This window comes from Tamandua tetradactyla, chromosome 23 (genome assembly GCF_023851605.1).
Source record: "Tamandua tetradactyla isolate mTamTet1 chromosome 23, mTamTet1.pri, whole genome shotgun sequence".
Taxonomy (NCBI): Eukaryota; Metazoa; Chordata; class Mammalia; order Pilosa; family Myrmecophagidae; genus Tamandua; species Tamandua tetradactyla.
The window spans coordinates 40,118,271-40,125,490 of record NC_135349.1 but is presented as its reverse complement, the minus strand read 5'-3'; positions in this window follow the sequence as shown (position 1 = coordinate 40,125,490).

Sequence of the window (7,220 nt, the reverse complement as noted above, 5' to 3'; positions counted from 1 at the left end):
TTCATAAGGGCAAGCCTCAAAATCATGGGCTTGGCCTATTTTCTTGGGAGTCCCCAATGGTTGAGAGGGTACCTGGCATTTCCCAGATGGAAAAATTTAATAATTTCATATTTTTGTTTCCTTTGGACCCTCAAGGGACTCTACCAATACTTTTTTTTGAAACTGGAGCAGCCTTGGTTTGGAGCAAAATGACTTTTATGACTAATTCCTTTTTTTATTGTGAAAAATAACATATATACAAAAAAAGCAATAAATTTCAAAGCATACTACAATAATCAGTTGTAAACAGATTTCAGAGTTTGGCATGGGCGACAATTCCACAATTCCAGGTTTTTATTTCCAGCTGCTCCAAACGCTGGAGATTAAAAGAAATGTCAACATAATGATTCAGCAATCATACCCATCTGCTGAATCTCATCTTCTCTGCCATAACTCTACCCTCTTCCCTGATCCCTCTCCCAATCTCCAGGGGTATCAGGGCTATGCCCATTCTAACCCCCCAAGTTGGAAAGTGCTGTTGATAATATGGGACAGAGGGATGGAACTAGTTGATGTTCTGGAAAGGCTGGCCCCTCTGGGCTCTGGGATCCACCCGGCCCAGGAACCCAGCTGGAGGTTGTAGGTTTCTGGAAAGTGATCATAGTGCACAGAACCTCTGTAGAATCCTAGATAATGACCTTAGGTGTTCTTTAGGGTTGGCAGGAATGGTTTTGGTTTTGGTTTGGCAAACCATGGTATGTAGCAACGTCTAACTGAAGCTTGCATAAAAGTAGCCTCCAGAGTAGCCTCTCGACTCTATTTGAACTCTCTCAGAGCCACTGATACCTTATTTGTTACACTTCTTTCCCCCCTTTTGGTCAAGAAGGCATTGTCGATCCCATGGTGCCAGGGCAGGGCTCATCCCTGGGAGTCATCTCCCACATTGCCAGAGAGACTTTCACTTCTGGATGTCATGTCCCACATACAGGGGAGGGTAATGATTTCATTTGCAGAGTTGGGTTTAGAGAGAGAGGCCACAGCTGAGTAGCAAAAGAGGTCCTCTGGAGATGAGTCTTAGGCATAACTATAGGTAGGCTAAGCTTCTCCACTACAGAAATAAGCTTCGCAAGAGCAAGCCTCAAGATCAAAGTCTTGGCCTATTGACTTGGGCATCCCTAATGTTTGAGACTGTATCAGGGGTTTCCCTGGTTCTACAATAGCTTTTTTTTTCACTTGGGCAAACAGTGGGACTCGAACCCGGGTCTCCAGCATGGCAGGTGAGAACTCTGCCACTGAGCCACCATTGCCTGCTCTCTACCAATCCTTTCTAATTATCAGTTCACCATAGTCTGAGATATATCCTGGTATTACATTAAGGTATGCAGAATTACAAGGCCTTGTTCCCTTCTGGACTCTAGGAGTTTGGGTTGTTTAAATGAGCTATGCAGACAGGTTGATTAAGATCCTAGAAAATTTAGAAATTTTAGTGTCACAGAAAAGTTAGGTTTTAGATGTAATAAACCTCTCTGCCTCTGGTCTCACACAGTAGGTGAAGACCTAGAGTACATACTCTAGTCCCAGCCAGATTGGCTTCATTATTATTATTATTATTATTGTTATTTTTTTGCATGGGCAGGCACCGGGAATCGAACCCAGGTCTCTGGCATGGCAGGTGAGAACTCTGCCTGCTGAGTCACCTTGGCCTGCAGATTGGCTTCATTTTATCTTGGATTGAGGACTTATCTTCTTTTTGGTTACTTTAACTGTTTTTGCTATAGCTGTGCTAACTTCCAGAGCTGCAGCACTCCATTTCTGGGTCTTAGGTGTCACACAGTTACTCAAAGTTCCAGGGAAATACCAGCCGATACACATATAGCTCAGTGTCTCAGCATCTAGAAATACACTTACAGCTTCAGACTAAGTGTGGCTGCTAGAAGGACTTACAGTCTAGGCTCCCATTTTCTTGTAAGTATTTTCTGAAAGAGACCTTACTGTATTTGTTCTTTTGATTCTGGTTTATTTTGTACAACACATTGTCCCCAAGCTTTATTCAGTTCATTGCGTGCCTCTTGGGGTCCTTCCTTTTTGTAGCCACACCATATTTCATCAAATGTAACACGGTTCGCCCCTCTGCTTCTCAGTCATTGGACCCTTCGGTTCCTTCCATTTATTGGGCATCATGGATAATATCCAAAATAAATAAGCCATGTCTTACAGCATCCTCACTTGTTGTACAGTCAACAGCTCTCTCAATTTTAGACAATTTTCATTGGTTCATAGCGACAAAGAACTGATGAACACAGAATCACCAAACATAAAATCAAATCTACCCCTTATCAATTGTCCCCCTCCCCCCATTAGTTGCCCCTGGTAGAGCTGTGGGACTGTTGATATCCTCCTGTTAACTGTCGGCCATAGCATGTGTTTTTAGTTTCCTCCATGTCAAATGTAATTTATTGAGATATACTGATATGCCATTGCAATCCATGTAAAGTATACAGTGGTTCACGATCAAAAATCACGTGGTTGTGCATTCATCACCACGATCAATCTTAGAACATTCGCATTACTTCAGAAAAAGAAATAAAAAGAAAAAAGAAAATCCCTGTGTTAGTTAGGGTTCACTAGAGAAACAGAATCAACAGGGAACACTTGCAAATATAAAACTTATAAAAGAGTCTTACCTGACCTCAGAAATGCAGAGTCTAAAATCCGCAGGGCAGGCTGTGATGCTGACGATTCTGATGGAGGGTCTGGACGAACTCCACAGGAGAGGTTCGCCAGCCAAAGCAGGAAGAGAGCCTGTCTCTTCTGAATCCCCCTTAAAAGGCTTTCAGTGATTAGATTAAGCATCACTCATTGCAGAAGACACTCCCCTTGGCTGATTACAAATGGAATCAGCTGTGGATGCAGCTGATGTGATCATGATTTAATTCTATGAAATGTCCTCATTGCAACAGACAGGCCAGCACTTGCCCAACCAGACGAACAAGTACCACCTTTTGGCCAAGTTGACATGTGAACCTGACCATGACAACCCCAAACATCCCATACCCCTTATCCCCCTTTTACTGATCCTCCAGTATTGCATTCTACCCAAGGACTTACAATAAAGGTAGGTTACCTAAGACAGTGTTGAATTGTTAGAGATAGACATATGGATGGGTGAAATAGAATAAAACACCCAGAAGTAGACCCATATAAACATGGGCTGCCTGCTCTTTTTTTTTTTTTTTTTTTTGCTATATAGCTATGTGATCATTATCAAAAATCAGGGCTATTGGATTGCAGCTCCACATTTTCCGGTATTTCCTTCTAGCTATTCTAATCTGCTGGAAAGTAAAAAGAAATATCTGTATAATGAGTTAGATGAGTTAGTAGTCATAATCATTTGTTAAATCTGAATTTCTCTGTGCAATCCGTTTTTTTTTGAAGGGGGCAACAAAGAACATTTTAATATATAAGACAACTGCAGGCTCCTCAAACAATGGATTATTGTTACAATGCTTGGTATTTTTTGACAATCTAGTTATTGCAAAGGCACATAGATAAATTTTAATGGACAAAGTCAAGAAAAATGAGGCACCTTAATGAATGTAAAATTAAAAAACAAACACCCAACGTTCATCCCACTGACTTCCAAAAGAGCTGATTGTACCTCTGTATATTGCATTCTAAAATCGTATTGCCTACTGTGGTTTGCATTCTGGATTCTATAATTAATTTTAAGGAAATGCATAAACAAAACTGTGTAACCTGCAAAGGGAAAATCATTTTCCCTACTTCATGGAAAGACAATGAAAAAGCTGGTAAAATCTGTGGTGGCAACACATGCCCATGGAATGAATGCAATCACTGTTCCCTCTGAGATGTTAAGGATCATTCTGCCCGCTGCACTGCAAATTGTATATTCCATAGCTGTGTTTTCGACAAACACTGATTTTTTTTTAAATAAACAAAGTTATTTTCATACTTACTGAACATATTTTCTGTTGTCCAATTTAATCTATGTATAGTTTAACTTACAGTGCCTGGAAGAGGCAAACTGCATGGTACCAGGTTGTCACATTTTTAAAGGGACATAGCTATTTTTCTTTATAAGTTCTTTAAAAACTATGCAAAAATGTAAATGGAAGTGTCAACTGGAATGCATATTTTAGAACGAGAAGCATATCTTCTTCCTTTAAAGTGCCCCTAGGGAATGGAATCTTGAAAACCAGAGCCACTTGGTTTAAAATCCAATGTAAAAGGGCTACTATGGAGTGAAAAGTTTGTGCACCCCACTTTTGAAAATAATGACCATAGTTACCACCTGCTGAGGGCATTCTGTGTGCCCAGCCCTGTGCTAGGACTTTATACACATTCTTTAATTTAATCCCTGCAACAACTGTGGAATTGGCACTGCTGTCCAATTTGTTGACGGGAAAATTGAGGCACTGAGAAGCTATGTAGCTTGCGCATGGCCACCCAGTTTAGAAAGTGGCCGAATGGGGGATTTGGCCCCAGAGCCGTCTGCCTGGATGCTCTTGACTGCCAAGTCATGCGGATGATGAACGATCAGTCCCTCTTGATAACAGAGTTCAGGGCCAGTAGGTAACCCGCCTCAGGGTGGGGTGGGGAGGCTGAGCTGTGTGCCCTTGCTGGACATTGCTCAGGGCCATTCCCGGGAGTGTCGACTGGGGACAGGGGCGCTTTGCGTCCTCCACCTGACAACCTCTTTCTGCTGGGGAGGGCAGGAAACGCCTCTGCATTTCAAGTGGCCTCGGGAACAAAGCTGAGGGAGTCACGTTAAGAGAGGCCCTTCCCTCGTTGTTTCTGTGTCTGCAGAGGCCAGTCCAGGGGCTGGTATTTGGGGGGCCCTGAATGTCTGCAGGGAGAATGGACGTGGGCCCTGCTTAAGCACCGGAGCTTTGTTCAGGGAACATGAGCTAATGATATAATAAACCCGCGGGGCAGGGCGACGTGGCAGATAAGCACAGGGCAGTGGTTAGAAGTCACTGGGTTCAAATCCCAGCTCTGCCACTTACTGGCTGAATGGTCTTGGACAAGTGGTCTCAATTCTTTGTGCCTCCTTCTCCTCATGGGGAACACCATGATAATGAGAGTAATTTCCTTGCAGAGCTGTTATAAGATTTGAATGAGTTAATATTGAAAGAGCATTTAGAGGGTCCCTGGCAATGACTTGTGGCACCACATTGGAGCTTGGGGCAAACAAACGAATCAATCATCTTGATCTTGCCCTTATTTAAAGCTCTGATATTTTGCTCTTTATGGATATTTTGGCATTAATTTAGATTTTTAAAACAACGTTCCGTTGAAATGTTATTTTGATGACTGGCTTTTTTAGCACTTGAAAAAAATTTATTTTTAAAGATCAAGAATTTTTTTTTTAAATTAAGAATTCGTTTTGGCATGCACTCACCTCACCTTCGTCTTTGCTTAGTGCCAGGTAAGCCACACACAGGTGTTTATTTAAAAAAATAAGATACAATAAAATAAAATATGTAAAAGCAGGATGGTGCGATGGTGGCTCAGTGGCAAGAATTCTTGCCTGCCAAGCCGGAGACCCAGGTTCGATTCCCGGAACCTGCCCATGCAAAAAATAAAATAAAATAAAAACAACAATTGTGCAGCCCCTGCTGTTCCCTGGCTGCTGGGGATACAGATAGAAAGTTACAGACTAGGAACAATAAGGGCCACTTATACGCAGGCGCTGGGGAGGTGTCCATCCATCTGACGGTGACCTCTCAGGGAGGGTCATTCGATCCGTTTTACTGATGAAGACACTGGACTCAGAGCGCCTAAGCAGCTGGCCCACACCCCAAGGTTAGAGGACATGAGCCCAGTCCTTCAGGCTATGAGGAACCAGCTCTTTTCCACCTTTGGGTGAGGCAGGAGCTCTGCCCATCCCGCCCCATGCCGTCTTCCAGGGGGGTCTGGATATTGCCGACAAGATCCGCTGGATTTTTCTGTGAGTTGCCTTGTTGGGTTTCTGTGATTATTCATCCAGTCTAGACTGCGTGGCCCATGGGAGGCAGCCCCCCCCGCCCCTCCAAAGAGTGGGTTTGCAGTGCCATCTGCCATCACCCATTCCCTGTGGCAGAGAAATCTCTGAGACGAGGCTCGGGCGGGGGTTTAAACAGACTGGAGAAACAGCTCCAGGATCCTGTGGCAAAGGATGAGAGAGAGAAGGAGTGTGTCAAGGAGAGAGAGAGAGAGAGAGAGAGAAAGAGAGGAAGAGAGGGGAGGAGGAAGGGAGGGAGGGAGGGGGAGGGTGGTGGGAGAGGAGAAAACAGCAGAAGCCAGCAGCCTGCAGGCACATTCTGCAGGTAACTGAAGTGCAGAGCCGTATTTCCCCAAAGGTTTTCTGACACACAGCCATCCTTCTTCCCCAGCGGGGAAACGGGCTTCTTGCAGCAGCCTGGTCGAGTTGCCATGTAGAAGCTCTTGTTCATTGGAGGCAGCTGGGTGTGGCGGGCCAGGCGGGGGTGAAAACGCCCACCTCGATGGTGTCGGCGAGACGGCACACTGGGAGTTGTGGGCTGGCCCCCAAGAGGTTTCCTATCCAGGTCAGTTCAGGTCCCTTCTGTCTAAGCAGGGCCTCCTCCCCTGGGAAGGTGAGAAATCTGCCCGGCAGTAACAACCGCTACAACTTAGAAAGCGTCTGTGGTGGCTTTGCACCTGCGGCTTCATTTCATCCACAGAAAAGGGCCCCTGCCTCTTTCTGCTGCTTGTCCAGCCGCACGGAGCCCTGGAGCACAGAGACGTGTGGCTGAGTGCGACAGAGCCAGTGTGTTAAAAAAAATTTTTTTTAACGATAATTTAAACTTAAAACCAAAGCAGCATAAAGTATCTTTCTGTGGAAACCAACTTGATCGGTTTAGTGGGATGACAGTTCATGTTGCCGAAAATTTAGTGTCCGAACTGAGATTGTTCTAAACCACACACACACAGGAGTTTGAAGACAGTATGAAAAGGAAAGGAGGTAAAATAGCTCATTAATAATTTTTATTTGGTTACAGGGTGAAATGATGATATCTGGGGTTAAATAAGATAAATCAATTTGACTTTTTAAATGTGGCTACTAGAAAATTTAAAATGACGTAGGTGGTCTGCGGTGTGTAATTCTATTGGACAAGGTAGGCTGGGTGTGAAGCCCATGTCCTTGACCTGTGCGATAGACCATCCGCCCCCTGAGCCTAGAGGGGTTCCGTGCACTCCTATCTGAAGAGAAGAGGGAT